Raw genomic sequence first — 16,778 nt, forward strand, 5'->3', positions numbered from 1 at the left:
GGTTCCACATGGGGCCCCATCATTTTTAAAAATTTGAATTGCCACCGGGAACTGGCCCTCCCTGGGGCCTAAATTAAAGGAAGTACGGGAGCCCGAACTTTGTTGTTTTTTTTAAATGTAAGAAATGCTTTTTTTGGCACTGGGGGGTCAACAGGCCTAAGGGGACAGGATTTTTTACCTTGCCCCCTTTTCTTTTTTTTTGTAGCCTTTTTTCTTGTGACTCAGTTCAATTGAGACACAAAATAGCTGCCAACACCTCCTGATTTGAATTGTTGGCAGCGAATCAGATCTCAAGCACGAGACCGGTACAGCGGTCACAGTTTTATATCTGAGAAATCTTACACCATTTAACAAAAAGAGTGCTTTCTGGCCCACTAGCTACCTTTCTGCCAAATCTGGTGCAATTCCGTTCAGCAGTTCTGGCAGTAGCCGTGTCTAAAGTTCCCTATGGACCCTCCCATTTTGTTGAGGCCCCACTTGACAATTTACCCCGAAATTTTCAAAACAGAAGCTGAAGCAACTTCACTGATAGTTTTGAAAATGTTATTGGCAAATCAAAAAACGCTCTTCTTATGGAAACTGCATCCTATTTGATTTGCCTATAATCGTTTGACAAACCTTCGCAATAATATATATATAAATTTGTCTGGAAAAAAAGACATACCCCTAGCAAATATAAAAGTGGTGGCATAAACATATTTCATGGAAGGTAACTAAAACTATTTTAGAGCATATTTTCCCATAAAGTTAAGAAGAATGTAAAAAGGATATATAATGATTAGGGGAGAAGAAGCCATCCTACCTACAATCTTACTGGAAGGATATCTATAGGCTTTTTATAAAAATAATTTGCTGAAATTCTGACAAGTTGTTTCAGCTAAGCCAGATTTGAGTATTGATGAAGATAGAAACTGAATTCATTTAAATGTTACAATCAAATGCTGAATTTAATACATCAGAAATCAATTAAGATCTACACATGTTACAGTGGAACAATTAAATTAAACTGGAGGGAAAAAGAGGGATTTGTCTCAATTAGAAGGGAAGGCATTCTTTCAATTAAAGGCTAATCCCCCAGTGTGTTATTATATGTTTTATAAAGGCAAACAGTTCTTTAGCATTGGGCTGATAGTCCAATCATGCCACTACAGGTAAGGGGTAAACCCAATACAAGTTTGTGGACCTGGGTACAGTTCGGTATAGAAAAGGTGGTCCTCAAACCAATCACTCATCAGAGTAAACATAAATTACATTAATTGTTAATTTAAGAGCTACATGAATATCATGCTCTTTTTAGGTAAAACATAATTTTCACAAGCAAAAAATGAGGATGTGCAGCAGCCAATAGGCAATGAAATACAGTATCTTTGTGTCTTCCAACCAGAGCCTATTGTCTTTGGGAATGCTTGCTGTTTTTTTTATATTTCACCTTAACTGTAAAAACAGAATTTATTGATACATTTAGATATTTTTGTTTCTATTTAGACAAGTGAAAGCCAGATGGGTAAGGAAGTATATGGCTATAATAACTGTTTTTGTACTTTTAATTTTATCTTTTTCAATAAATTCTGGCAATAGTCTTATTAAATATTCCTCACTACTAACAGTTTCTAAATGTTCCCAGTTAGTAAAAGAAGGAGGGGGGAGGTAATGTACATATGAGGCTTTGTCCAGGATTACATAACTTGTTTAAGTGTAGAAGCCACAATTTAAGTGAGGATCCCGGTAGTATTGCCAACAATAAGGCTGTCGCTTTTGTTGTAGCAGGAGGGAGAGCGGAAATCACCTGTGATGGTTAAAGAGAAGTGATGAAAAGAGATGCGAACCAGAGCTTATATGAGGATTCGATGGTTTGTGGTTATGTGAGAGCAAGTGAGAGCAAGTAATGTGGTCGGAGAGGGAAAGCACCCAAGGGCTGGAGGCTAGAGGATGAGGGGAGGACAGTATGTGGTGAGTGAGGAGACAGTGTGAGTAGGAGAGTCTTTGATGAGTGGGAAGATATAATGATCAGGAAGAGACAGGGAAAAGAGTAGGAGATGGTAAACGTGGAGACGCAGTGACGAGAAGAAAGTTGGGTTGTTTCCGCAAAAGGAGGAGAAAGGATGAGAATGAGAGGAAGGAAAGAGCGAGGGAAGAGTAAAGAGGTAACTAGTGTGGGAGTATGTAATGAAGAGGGACTGAGAGCCCTGGGGGAAGGGGGAATGAGAGGAGGGAATGAGAGTCCGTGAGGAGGAAATGACAGTCTGTGAGGAGAGAATAACAGTCTGCGAGGAGAAAATGAGAGCAGTCTGTGAGGAAGGCACAGACTGAGTGCCCATGATGAAGCGAGAATGAGAGTCTGCAAAGAAGAGAGACTGAGTGTCCGTAAGAAAGAGATAATGGGAGTCTGGGAGGAAGAGAGAATGAGAGCTTGTGAGGAAGAAAGACAGTAGGCTGCGATAAATGAAGGGGAAGATGTGTTGATATTTTTTCCATCTTATTGCCAAGTATTTAAAGTGGGCATTACAGGCTGGCTGTGCCAGGGGATGGGCATCCGGGCTGCACCAGTAGAGGGACACGCCGGGGACAGCGCAGGGAACGCGATGCTAGCAGCGTAAAGCTTCCGATGCAGCCTCCAGCTTTCACTTTGGATCATTACTTCTCTGTAACTGAAATATTCAGTTTCCTCTGCACCTCCCCTCAAAGTACAAGAACCTGAATAAACAGATGGCCCGGTCAGCTCTTTCCAAGCACTTGTGCTTGTGGCGGCATCCACCTTGCTGAAGCGAGCAGATGCACGCGTGGGCATGCTAATTGGATACAGATGGCCCCTGCGCGCCGCTGCTCGCTCCCGCAAGGTGGATGCCGCCACAATCACGAGTCCTTGAAAAGAGCTGACCAATTCCAAAAGGTCATCTCCTAGCGCAGTGAATGCGCGCTGCCTAGGCGAGATCTAAAAAAACTGCAACAATGAGCTTTGGAAAAACCTGCTACACACAACTGTTACGTTAATGGTAGAAAATTAAAGAGGTGTATGAATTTCCCTGTTTGGGTGTGGTCCTAATATAAAAAATCATTTGGTTAGCCCATACAAAAAAACACCATTTGTTAAGGTTATGTAAATTCCACAAGGCAATAAAACATCACCTCTATGGCTGAGAGGTACAGTTGTTAGCATTGTTCGCTCAGGAACAGACTTGTGCACATGATTTGAAAAATAACAAATATGTATGGTAATCTAAATAATTGGTTAAGATCTTATATTCATTGTTGTGTATTTAGCTTGGTTAGAAACTAAGGGGGCTATTACAATGTTGGGCGGATCGCCACCTCCCGCATGGCTGTGACGATCCGCCCAACATTATCTCCCGCCCACCTCCAATTTCCCCCGCCGTCATAATATGATGGCGGGGAGGGTTGAACATGGTGGTGGTGTCTGCTATACATTGCCATCCATATTACAATGCACGGGGTAAGCAGCCTTTCCGTGGCAGCAAAAGGCATGCGTTTTTTGCAGTTGGGGGGGCCGTTGTGGGCCCCCAGGATGTTGGGGGGTGGTGGGGGCACATGGGGGATTTACATGCACAACATGGCAGGCACCGCGCGGGGCCTGCCATGTTGTGCATGCAAATGTACATGCCTTTTTGGCATTGCGGCTAGTGCTGCTGACATGTAATTTTACCGATTCGTTAATATAATGCCCCCTACATACCTGTCACCCATTTACCGATCGGTAATGGCCAAAATTGGCCGTTACCGCTCGGTAAATGGCCTCAAACGGCCACCTACATCTGGCCCTGTGAATCTGGACTTCATGACAGAAGCTATACATAACATAAAGGATTACAGGTGGGTAACAGTGAATGATGTGGAGAATTTTTCATTGAATAGACAAAAAGTGTTAGGCTCACGTTATCCATGTCACTCAGAACCTGGAAGGAAAAAAATACTTGTAATTCTCTTTTTAATCTTCTATAATTTTACGTCATATATGGACCCAAAAATCATCTGCCCCGGCTTCAACTGCTATATAAAGGCAGAGGAATAACAGTGGAGCTATACATAACATTGAGGGGGATATTTACCAAGATTTTATGCTGCGTTTGCATCACATAAGTGACGCAAACCAGCGCAAAATCTTTTTGGGGGGGATTTACTTCCCAGTGCTAAAAGCGCAGAAAATATCGTGAAAGTAACTCAAAGCGGTGCATAGTGCTGCTTGCCATTACTTAGCGCCAAAGGGGCGTACCATGAGCAGAGCATGGGCATCCTCATGCAACCACCCAAGGTTTCTAACGCTAAACTCAATTTGCTAAACAACATAGATAGAGTTTAGCATTCGAAACTGTGCCCTTTCAAAGTAGGCACAAGGAAGGAGAAATGTTTTAATTTCTGGTTCCTTTTCCGACTTTGCACATGTGCTGCACTTTACAGAACACTCGTCAGAAAAGAGTTGAAGTTAGTCTATGCATGGTATTTTGTACTGGAAGGATGCCCTTCCAGTACAAAACCTATGCTGGACTCACAGAGACACCCTTGCACTTTGGCGCAATGGTTTTTCCATGGTGTAGGGCAGCTCATTTCAGCACCGGCACTAGGGAGAGGGGAGGAGAGTGCCATATTTCAGTAAATGTGGCACTCTCCTGCTCTCTCCTCACGCAGCTCAACATTTATGGTTGCTGCACTTTGCTGAGTGAGAACATAGTAAATCATAGTAAATCTGTCCCTGAGCCTCCTCTCATTTTCAAATATAAAAGAAATAGCTGGCCTCCTGCCACCCACTCCATACTGTGCCTCACATTCCCTGTCCTAGGTTCTCACAGAGCCCAGCCAGAGCAGCCTGGAATTGCTTAAAAACATAGCTACAGTGGGTATGAACATTTGTTACCCAATGTTGCTGCATTGTAGTAGGTCATTATTGGATTTAGAATCCAGTTATTCATGAAAATGGCTCTCTATGAGAGCCATATGTAACACATACAATTATTAATGGTTAAAATTGAAAAACGAGGATGTTTTTCACTGAAGGGTTCTAAGTGATATCAAATTAAGAACGAGACAGAAAAACATTCTCATTATTCACTTTTTCACCATCTATAATTTTATGTTATGTATTGTCCTTAAAATCATCTGACTCTGCCTTCAACTGCTACCAGGAGCAGAGGAGTAATGGTGGCCCATAAATAACATGATCTACCAGTGCCAAAAAAAGCAAGCATTGGCAAAGCCAATAAGTATGGTGTTGGCTACCAGTATTTTAGCAATTCTTGTTTTGTTCTAGAGTGTTTTTTGCAAAACTTTACTGTTGAGAAGCTGCTGGGCTCTCGTCAATCTAAAAAGAAAATTGGTTAAGGGCAAAAATGCATCCATCGCCATAGTAAACTGTGGCACTAAGGGGAGCTGCTTTGTTTTTGTATCTGCTCCTTGTAAGAAAGCAGACAGCCATCACTCACAGTGAACTTAGCCAATAACCTCAAAGAGCTGACTGATTGCCCTTAGGCTAACACCAGATCCTGTTTCTCTGCTCTTTTTCGTTGCTATGCAAAAACACAGCACTCAGCAGTCTTCTGTCACAAAGTGGAAACACAGATTGACTACATGAACAGTGAAACAAATGCAATCTATGAAAATTCCGCTCCACCTTGGTGGTCAACACATTTCAGTATCATAACTACTGGTTGCCTAAAACAGCGTGCAAAACATACGCCTCACCACTGATCTCGTCGTAGTGCACTGCGCTCTCCATAGAAAAACGTTGCGCAACTTAGCAAACATTTTTTCTTGTCATTGGATTTCACACTCTATGTATAGCTACGATGAAAGCAAGGTATAAGGCACAACACCAAATACAACCAAGTTCTGGAACACATATCTCCGTGTCACCAACTGAATCTACGATTAGTTCATTCACACCTCATTCAGACACCAGAGAATGAAGAACACCCTGGAAACACTGATACCGCCCACATTTGTACATGTCTGGGTAAATGCCAACTAACACACGTGTGCCAACCGCACGCAATCGCGCCCAGGCAAATGGGCCAAGGCTTATGCTCTGTTCTACCACCAGGAACTGCAAGTCTGAAAGCATGACTCAGCAACACCAGTCTAGAACATGTCCAGTAACTTCCACTGCACCAACCTTAACAAAAAATGCCAAAGATAAGCCCCCAAACAAAACTGAATCTCACCTTTAAGGCTGTAAAACTCATGACTACCTGAACTTTTCAGGGCAACATTAAGATGGGGCCACACCGTCCACCTTTGCCACAGTAAGAGGTCTATTACGATGGCGGGCAGACTTTGTCCGCCTGCCATCGCCCCGAGAAATGGGAACATCCGCTATGTGTGAGGCTGTCCCGCATGTACAATTAGGATGCGCCCGCCACATTGGCAGGCGCATTCTGCATTTTTTGCATTGCGGCGGGCTGTGCTGTCAGCAGCACCTGCCGCAATGCAAAAAAGGCATCTATGCATTTGCATGCACAACGTGGCAGGCACCGTGCAGTGTCTGCCACACCATCCATGCAAATGCAGGAGGGTACCATAGGTACACCCCATGTCCCCCCCAACATCCTGGGGGCCTGCAACGGGCCCCCAACTGAGGAATCCGTATGCCTTTCCGTGGCATTCCACACTAGAGAGGTTTTGCTTACTTCTGTGTGTCTGGTTCTAATTCGTCAATGTGTAATTAACGTTTTGTGAACGTAATCTCCAATTAGATTGATATTGTACTGGATAGATTACACGGCCATGGGAATCCTTATAATTGTTCCATGTAGCAGGAGTACAATTTAGGGTTGTGGTTGTTTAAAAGCATTCTGAGCAGTGGTAAAGGAATTGTAGCATTTAGATGATTTATAAAACAGTAATGTATTTATTTTGCATAATAAACTCTGCGTTTCGAAGGCAAAACAATTGTATCCCTGCCTTTGGATATTATCTTCACACAGTCTTGATTAGCATCTGTTATTTATTTACTTTTACTTATCTATATTTTGTCCCTTACACCCAAGCCTTACCTTCACACTTGCTCAGTTTGCGTCTGTATGATTCTTTCATATGGCGTCACTCACATATGGGTGCTAACAATACAAGGTGTCATTTTCTATATTACTGCTTGTAGACTGTCGTTAAATGCTTGTCTATGATTTTTCTGTTAAACCTTTGTTCATTCTATATCAACATCATATCTCTGAGCCAAATAAGATAATTTCTCATGAGCCTGTCTCGCTTTCCTAGTGACATCTCAACTCATGAATAACAGTTTATTCTATTGGCAGGTATCTGTTTGATTAAGCTACAACTCCTACTTATCATTTGATCCAATTCAGTTTTCAATTTAACCACATTTCATCCAATTCAGTTTTCAATTTAACCACATCAACGCTACCTTTACAAATGATTTTATAGTTCCACGGTTCACCTCTGCACTCCGATTTTCATTTGAATTATTATTATTATGCTATTGCAACCATTGCTCTAAATCCCGGGCATCAAATAGATGGTGACTCTCACAAGTTCTTTTTAGGTTTCACCTGCCCAGCGCTTGTGCTGTGCTAGTGAAATCTCCTGTATTTAATATATCTTGAAAGGAAGTTCTTACAAGTTTCTGCTACCGAATTACGGTATACATTCACTTTTGTGTGGAACTTTATTTTGTTTACTTCCTCTGGCTTCGTGCATTTACAATATTTCTACTAAAGCTGTTCACACTGTTTAAGCTGCACTCACTGTAATGTTAAGATCTCTTCCCATGAAAATGGCAGACAGCTTCTAACAGTATTCCGGAATGCTTTCTTTTTATTACTTAGTTGTGTAAAGCAGATGCTTTAGCCTTAGAACATTTGTGTCATTTCCTATTCATTCCTCAGTACGTTTTTTGGCACTTTGTATGCATTATCGGATAGATTTTTTCAACTTAATCTGTTTGGTCATTATGATCAAATCCTACATGTTGTAATAAACATTGCACGTTAATAATAAAGTTGATATACAAGAGCTATGCTATATTTTACTACTAAACAGGCAGCCACAAGTGCACTTACCTTGCAAACATCATGGTCATGATTTGAGTGGTGCAGCAGGTGCAGTGGCACCAAGCCCAAAAGTTGTCAAAACTCCTCTAAACGCCTAATATTGCTACATTTTACTACTATACAGGCAGTCACAATTACAGTTACCTGCAGTTAAAAGGAGATTGTTTTAAATGGTGCAGCAGGTGCAATAGCATCAGGGCCAAAAGTTGTCATAACTCCACTAAATACCAAATATTGCTATATTTTACAACTAAACAGGCAGTCACAAGTGCAGTTATCTTCTAGGCACTAGGGTCAGATTTGAATGGTGCAGCAGGTGCAGTGGCATCGGGGCGAAAAGTTCCAGGGACCCCACTAAACCCAGATTATTGCTAAAATGTTAACCTAAACAGGCAGTCATGATTTCAATGGTGCAGCAGGTGCAGTGACACCAGGACAAAAAGCTCTAGGTACCCCAATAAACACCTAATATTGCTATATTTTACTACTAAACAGACAGTCACAAGTTCACTTACCTTGCAGACAACAGGGTCATGATTTGAGTGGTGCAGCAGGTGCAGTGGCACCAAGCTCAAAAGTTGTCAAAACTCCTCTAAAACCTAATATTGCTACATTTTGCTACTATACAGGCAGTCACAATTACAATTACCTGCAGTGAAAATGAGCTTGATTTAAATGGTGCAACAGGTGCAGTCGCATCAGGCCATAAGTTGTCATAACACCACCAAACACCATATCTTTCTAAATTTTAAAACTAAACCGGCAGTCACAAGTGCAGTTATCTAGCAAGCTCTGAGGGTCATGATTTCAATAGTGCAGCAGGTGAGTGGCACTGTGACCAAAAGCTTCAGGCACCCCACTAAAGACCGATTTTTGCTATATTTTATAACTAAATAGGCAGTCAATAGTGCAGTTATCTTTCAGGCATTAGGGTCATTATTTGAATGGGGCAGCAGGTCCAATGGCTCCGGGACCAAAAGTTGTCAGAACTCCTCTAAACCACTCATATTGCTATATTATACAATTAATCAGGCAGTCATAAGTGCAGTCATCTAGCAGCACTAGGGTCATGACTTCGATATTGCAGCAAGCACAGTGGCACTGGTACCAAAAGCTCCAGGCACCCCATGAAACACCTAATAATGCTATATTTTATTCCTAAACAGGCAACCACAAGTGCAGTTACCTTACAGACAACAGGGTCATGATTTTAATGGTGCAGCAGGTGCAGTAGCACTGCCCCCAAAAGTTGTTAGAACTCCTCTAAACAGATAATATTGCTAAAATTGACTACTAAACAGGCAGTCACAATTGCAGATACCTTCTTGTTAAAAGGGACTTGATTTGAATGGTAGAGCAGATGCAGTGGCACCAGAACCAAAAATTCCGCAGGTGAAGTGGCACTGGGGCCAAAAGTTGTCATAACTCCTCTAAACAAACTATATTGTATTACATCAATTAATTTTTTTATTTCTCTCTTTCATTTTTCTAAATTTTGCTATAACTTACCCACACTATACCACTAGTAACAGCACAATATCTCACCTTTTTGTACATAAACAAGTCATAACACTTTAACAAATTTTCTGTAACTTTTATTGAACAACTACTTAGCAAGCTACAACTTACAACAACAAAAACAGCTTATTAATAATCACATAGGTGAAACTTAATGCATTTACCAAAGTATTGCTTTCTTGGGACATACTATTTCATACATTCGGGAGAGTTTGCCATGCCAATGAATCCATACCTGCCAGTCGAGGAAAAGACCCTATAGGTCTAAATCCATTCTGTACTACAGAAGGGTCTGCACTCGCTGCACACAGTGAGCTTGCATTCATTGGGCCCAATGGGACATATTGCATCCTCTGCTTATCTGCTCCTCTTTCTGGTACCCTCGCTTCTCTAGAAGTAGGCACTCTCTGACTTTCATTCACAACAGGACCAGATGCGTACACAGTTTGTTTACACCTACACATTCTAATCTATTAACCACACAATGGGACACATTTTGTTAACTTCCCCTGTCACATCTGAAACATATTTTTATTGTTTTTCTTAGACACAGGACACATGTAACAATTATAACACTTTGTTGTAACGTTCAGCATACTTAATATTTGCAGCATTAGGTAGACCTTATTGAATGGCTGTTCGGAGGCCTTATGGGCTGGCGATCTTTATGGTTAAAATTCAGAGGGCTTGTTGTCCTAGGTTCTTTGCCTAGTTATAACATAAAACATAGAACATATAATATACACGCGTCTGGCAGCTGGTTGTGGAATGACCGCCAACCACTGTGGTTGAGTTCAGCTGTGTTGCTTTACTCGAAGTCGTCTAGGGTGGTTTGTACGGATCTAGGAAGCTGTCTAGAGATGACCACATCCCCCTGTGGGGTTTTCTCCAAGGTGTGTATTTTAGTGCAGTGGTGTTGGCTGCTCCTAGGAATGTCACCCAGTTCAGCCACCCTTTGAAAGTGGCCTTGGTGGTATTTTTCCACTTTGTCAGCACTGTTTTTGTCGCACTAGTTAGGAGGAGGGGGAGGAGGTTTCTGTCGTGTTTTGAGGTGACGTCGGTGTAGAAGTGTGCTGTGGCTATGGTGCTGAATTCTTGTTTAAGTGTGCAGCCTAGGACCTTGTTAGTGAAGTCAAAAACCTTCCCCCAGAATCTGCTGACCTTGCTGCAGTAGAAGATGAGGTGGGCTAGGTCCCCTTTTTCTTTCTCGCAGTTCCAGCAGCTGTTGTTCTCTCTCCCAGTTTCTCTAATCGTGCTGGTGTCCAGTATACCTGGTGCAGTAGCCAGAATTTCGTCTGGGCCAGCACTGGTGATATCATGTTTTGTGTTGGGGACTTCCACATAGTTTGTAGTTCTTGTTCTGTCAGTTTTGAACCTATCTGTGTTTCCCAGTAGCTTGTACTTTTGGTGTTGATTTTTGAGTGTGCTGGGCGGAGGAGTTTGTACAGGTGAGCGACTTGGTGGCCGGATTTGTTTATGTTTTCCATGTATTGGAATATTGTGGGAGTGAGCCTGTTTAGGGTCACTTTTGTAACGGCCGATTTGATAGCCAGGAAGTTGTAAAGTTCTATGTCAGGAAGGGTGTGCCTATCCCTCAAGTTGGTGAACGAGAGGGGTGTGCCTCCTTCCTCCAGCTGAGCTGGGTGTGAGAGGCCTAATTGTTTCCATGTTGTTAAGTCTAGGGTTCTGCCCCTGAATTTGATTTTTGGGTTGTTCAAGAGTGCTACCCACTGTGAGTTTTTGATGCTTATCTCTAGTTTTTGATCTACTTTAAGAAGGGCCTGTTTCGTTATCTTGAAGATCGGGTTCCCTTTTAGTGCCTGTTTGTTGGTGGTGAGGAGGGTTAGTGGGTTTGTGTTGTTAAGGATGGTTCTCTCTAGTAGTAGCCATGTGGGAGTGTATTGCTGATTTGGGAGAACCCATTGCATCCCCTGCCTGGCCACAAAAGCGGTCTGAAAGGTCTGAAAGGTTCTCATGTCCGCTAGGTTGAGGCCTCCTTGTTCTTTCCTCAATCTTAGTTTCGGGAGGCCTAGTCTCAGCTTTTTGTCTCTCCAGATAAATTTGTTGAGTATTTGGTCTATTTTCTTGTGGAAGTCCTCAGTTAGTGCTAGGGGGAGCATGCTGACTATGTAGTTAACTATTGGGGTGATCATCATTTTAACTGTTTCTATTCTTCCCCAACAGGTAATAAACTTGGGCGACCAGTTCTCCAGCAGCCCTTTGATCTTGTCTAGGGTGTTCTTCTCATTTAGTTCGAGAGTGGGTCTTAAGTTCCTCCCGAACTTGATTCCTAGGTATTTGACAGATCCTTTATTAATCATGTTCTATACACAAATTCTTCAGGTGGAGTACTTTAAATATGCAATACTCCATTCTCCTTAGTAACATTAATCACACAGCATATATTCGAGTGCTGACTACTTATGATTATGATGCACTCCTACAGTATCTCAGATGGGATCAAGATTACACTTCTCCAATAATAATAATGGAATCTACAAATTTTTAAGCTTTCCCAAAAAACTCATAAAATGTATTAAGAATTACATAAAACTTTTAATTTTACCCAAAACAGGTGATACCTTAGGAGAAACTACAGACATTTTTCTAGGATCGGCAAGAATGTGATTGTCTTATGTTTTTTTAAATGGTGCGTTCAACGTGCTCGTAATGATAAAAGGTCTCCATACTAAATATTTGCACCCCATACAAATGCTACATAAAATGTTTGGATGCCATTTGTTTTTCATTTACATGTACTTATTGGGCCATTTTGGAAGTATGGCATTGCGGTGTAACATTTGTTTGCTTTTAAACCCTTGCTTCTGAGAATGCTGTTCCTAAATGTAGTCTTGATTTTGAACATTTATATCCCATGAGGCCAGATATTTTCACAAATAAATTGTAGGATAGCTATATTGTCATAGGCTTGGGTGGGTAAGATCAGTGTAAAATGAGAGACAGCAATGTTGTCAGAATCCTGAGATAGAAGAATGAAGACATTTTTAGCCATCATATCAAGAATTTCAATTAAATTAAGGACACAGAGGCATAGGATTATGCTCCTCTTTCTTTACTGAAAAATTCAGAGCTGCAAATCAAACAGTAAAACATTAAAAAAAAAATTCCCATGACACCTTTCTACGAGTCACTGTCCATTGCACTAAGCACTAGGGGCCATATGTATGAAACTTTGGTTTTGCGATTCTCAAATAACGATTTTTAGAGACTTACCTTTTGAGAATCGCAAAACGGTATGTAAGTAGGATTTGCTAATAATTTTGCTATTCCTTAATTGCAAATCACAAATTGCAATTTGCAATTAAAGAATACCTTCTCATTCAGTCCTATGGGTGCTTCTTACATTGTGCATTTAAGGAATCGCAATTTGTGATTCCTTAAAATGCAATCACAAAATGACGAATCGCAAATTTTGCGATTCCTTATTTTGCGAGGCAGTTTTTATTTCATACATACCACTGAGCCAAATTTCGATCGCAAACGCCGAAATTCGTTTGCTATCGCAATTTGGAATGATACATATAGCCCTATTTATTTATTTTATTTGCGAGTTTGTACCGCGCTAGACTCGACTCCAGAAGGAGTATCACCGCGCCTTCAAATAGCCTTGGACATCATCTTAGTGACTCTTTTTATGGGGCTAAAATGCTTAATTAGTTGAGTCCAACTGTAACTGTTCATCAACTCAATTGCAAACAGTATCAAATCATTGTGAAGAACTCGATTTGAAGTTATCACCCACAGCCCGCACATCAAACTGCACTTGTAGGATCCAGCACCACATCTTTCCTATAGAACTTCTCTTAAGATTACTGCAAGTATTTGAACCAACTACACTGACGCAGTAGTTTCCAATGTCCCTCATCATCCTTGAGTCTCTAGTTGTTTCTGCTATGAACCTGAAAACAGAAAGGCACCATAATACCCACTGCATAATTTATAACAATCAATTATAGGGTGGGTTATTAGAAATTAAAATACAAAAATAACATGCATCAATGTATTCATCCTTAGGTGGGATAATACCCATCTCTGTGCCCTTAATAAAATTTAAAGTTCTTTAATTATTCTATTTCAGGACTGGAGGCTCTGATTATGCCTGTTGATAGCTTTTCCACCACAACATGAGCAATGTCAGTTATTTGTTTACAATAAAATCTTTTAAATGTTGAAAACATAAGCCAGTCAGTGGCCCTCATTTTTGCTCCTAATGCATACTCAATTTTTGTCTGCACATACTAAATTCTGTTTGCTGTACTTGCGCTGCTCCTATGACGGAAGCTGAAGATACTAATTTAATTTATAGGTTCTAGTTTAAAATTCTTTTACAGAGCACTTTAAAACTTTTAATGTTTATTAATGTGCTAATAATATTTCATTTTCCAAGGAGTCGCCGGCCAGCTGAGTAGGTGTAGTGAACCCCTAGGGATTCCCCGACCACAAGTTGAAAGCCACTGCTCTAGTACTATCTTCATAGGCTTTTAAGCATTGAAAATACACAACTTATCCAGAAAAGTGAGATACAACACACATAAAGAAATTGTTTTAGTACATCTGGAAATAGTAAGAGATACTCACTCAGAAGAATAGGTCCTACCTGCTAGATCCAGAACTGGCACATCTAACACTCTTTGGCATAACACCTGACACGAGTACATAGTCAATTTGTCAGCTTTGTTCTTTTTATCCCTAGCAAGATCCATATCAACCGGCACCTTGCAGACATTTAGGAATAATATTCAGATTTCACAACTTTGAACAACAAGGTAATGGTGGATTGTCAAGTCTTATTCCTTGCATCACTTTAGTTACCAAAGGATGCTTGCCAATTGGTACACGGTCTATTCGTTAATGCCCTGTAGAAATCGCAAACAAAATTATTTACTGACCTGTATTCTATTCTGTTAGAAGCCTGTTCAGGTAGACAGTTAATCACATATTGTAATGGCCCAACCAGATTCTGGTTCGTAGCACTATCAAACCAATCTCTTCCAAGAAGAAAAATATGATTTGTAGATGGTGCTTGACCAAGATTGTCTGATAAATGATTCAGACTGTTGTGATAAGCCTGGCAGGTGCAATGACACCTGACGCCACCCAGGCCATTAGGTTGAGCTTTTCCTGTGGGACCGCAGGATGCTCAAGTTCCTCCAGGTTTACCAACATCCCTGGAAAACACGGCAGCTCCACAGGAGAATAGCATGATATCTCTAGAATAGCCAGGAACCATATAGGAGTCACCAAAAATCACATCCACATCTTGATTCCTTGCTTGAGCTGCTACTCGAGGAATCACAAATGGGGCAAATGTGTAATGGAGATATCTGTTCCAATCCTGAAGGAACACATCCGTGGCTATTGCTATCGGTTCAGATCTCCAACTGAAGAATTTGTCCACTTGCTTATTCCAGCAGGAGTCAAAAAGTCCATGTCGCAAAGACCCTACCTGACCTGAAGTCTCTAAACTATCCATGGGCTGAATCTCCAATCAGTAGCATCCCAGAGATACCTGGAGTTTTCATCCGGCACCACATTGCTCTGACCCAGCAGATATTCTGCAAACACTGAAAGCCTGTTCTGCTGTCAAAAGTGCCAGAAGTCTTTCGCTATTGCTGCTAACATTCTGGATTTTGCTCTTCCTAGTTTATATAACGAACGACTGAGAAGAAGGATTCAACAATTTTTCTTCCAAGGGGATAAAATCTTTACGGTGAAGGCCACCACAAGTTCCAGAAACATTATGTGGAGACATAACTTGAACTCAGACCACCAGCCCCCAGTAAAAACAGAACTGCATCTGGCTCCCCAACCCCAATGGCTGGCGTCTGACTCTATGACCACCTCCGGTCGGGAGTCAAATATGGCCCTGCTGTTACATGCTGTTATGTGCTCCAACCACCATCACAGCTCAACTTTAACTTCCAGGAACAATCGTACCTGTTCAGCCCCTTGTGCAGATGCTGAATCCTTAGCCTCTGCAATGCTCTGTGATAGAGAGGACCTATGAATATTGCTTGGAGGAAAGCGGCTAAGAGCCCCACAATCTTGGCTAGTACTCATAGTGAAATAACCTACTTTCTCATGACTGTTCTCAACTCTTTTTTCACAGTTTTCATCTTCAGGAGTGGTAATAATTGCAAGGTCATCAAGTTTATCTGGACTTCTAAGAACACTTTGCTTTGGGCTGGAATCAATACCAGGAGTTTGATGGAGAGAGAATTAGGGACTGTCTTGCACTGGTCTTCGACTGGTTCCAACGGAATAGTCTGAGGGCCAACTCAAGCAAGTCTGAGGTTCTATTCTTTGGTTGCGTCGCCGATCCGGAGTGGCAGCAATGGTGGCCGTCCGACATGAGCACTCCTGCACAGTCCACCTTGGTGGCTAAAAATTTGGGTGTCAAGCTGGACAACCAGCTGTCGCTGAGAACACATATTCTTGGTCTGGCTGGCACCTGTTACGGAATCTTGAAAATGCTCCGCAAATTCCTGCCCCTGCTGTCTGAGGAGCACAGGCGGATTACTGTTCAGGCTCTTGTTGGCTCAAGGCTAGACTATGCTAATGCCCTCTTTCTTGGCCTCCCTGATTACCTGGTACAGCGCCTACAGGTGGTACAGAACTCTGCCGCCCGGGCTATTTTTGGCCTGCGCAGACGAGCCCTAGCTTCCGGGCTGCTACAGGCGCTACACTGGCTGCCCATCCGGAAGCGGATTCAGTTCAAATCCCTGACTTTGATGCACAAAGCCCTGTGTGGATCAGGGGCTGGATATTTGCGGCGGAGACTGGCTTTCTATCGACCAGTCCGCTCCTTGCGTTCGGAATCCCTCTATAAAGCGGTGGTCCTGCGGGTGAGGAAGGCCCACGTGGGAGGGCGTTCTTTCAGCTGCAGAGCTCCCCAGCTGTGGAATTCGCTTCCTCTTTCGCTCCGCAGCATTGTCAATTTGTTCGAGTTCAGGAAGAGCCTGAAAACCTGGCTTTTTAATCTTTAGGCTGTTCTTACTGTTTTCTTTTTGGTTCTTCTCTCATTTTCGCTGTGTTGTGTTATTTTTACTCTGAGTTGCAGGTGGAAAGCGCCGGGACACTCCTCTCGAGTAGCCGTGCGCTATATAAAAGTCTCATAACATAACATAACATAACATATGGACTTCTTCTTAATCACCATAAAACACAATTCTTGTAGAATATGTATTATTCAAGACAAATGGCTCATAAAGTGTGCCTTGT

The sequence above is a fragment of the Lissotriton vulgaris genome, chromosome 4_1 (genome assembly GCF_964263255.1).
Source record: "Lissotriton vulgaris chromosome 4_1, aLisVul1.2, whole genome shotgun sequence".
NCBI classification, from domain to species: Eukaryota; Metazoa; Chordata; class Amphibia; order Caudata; family Salamandridae; genus Lissotriton; species Lissotriton vulgaris.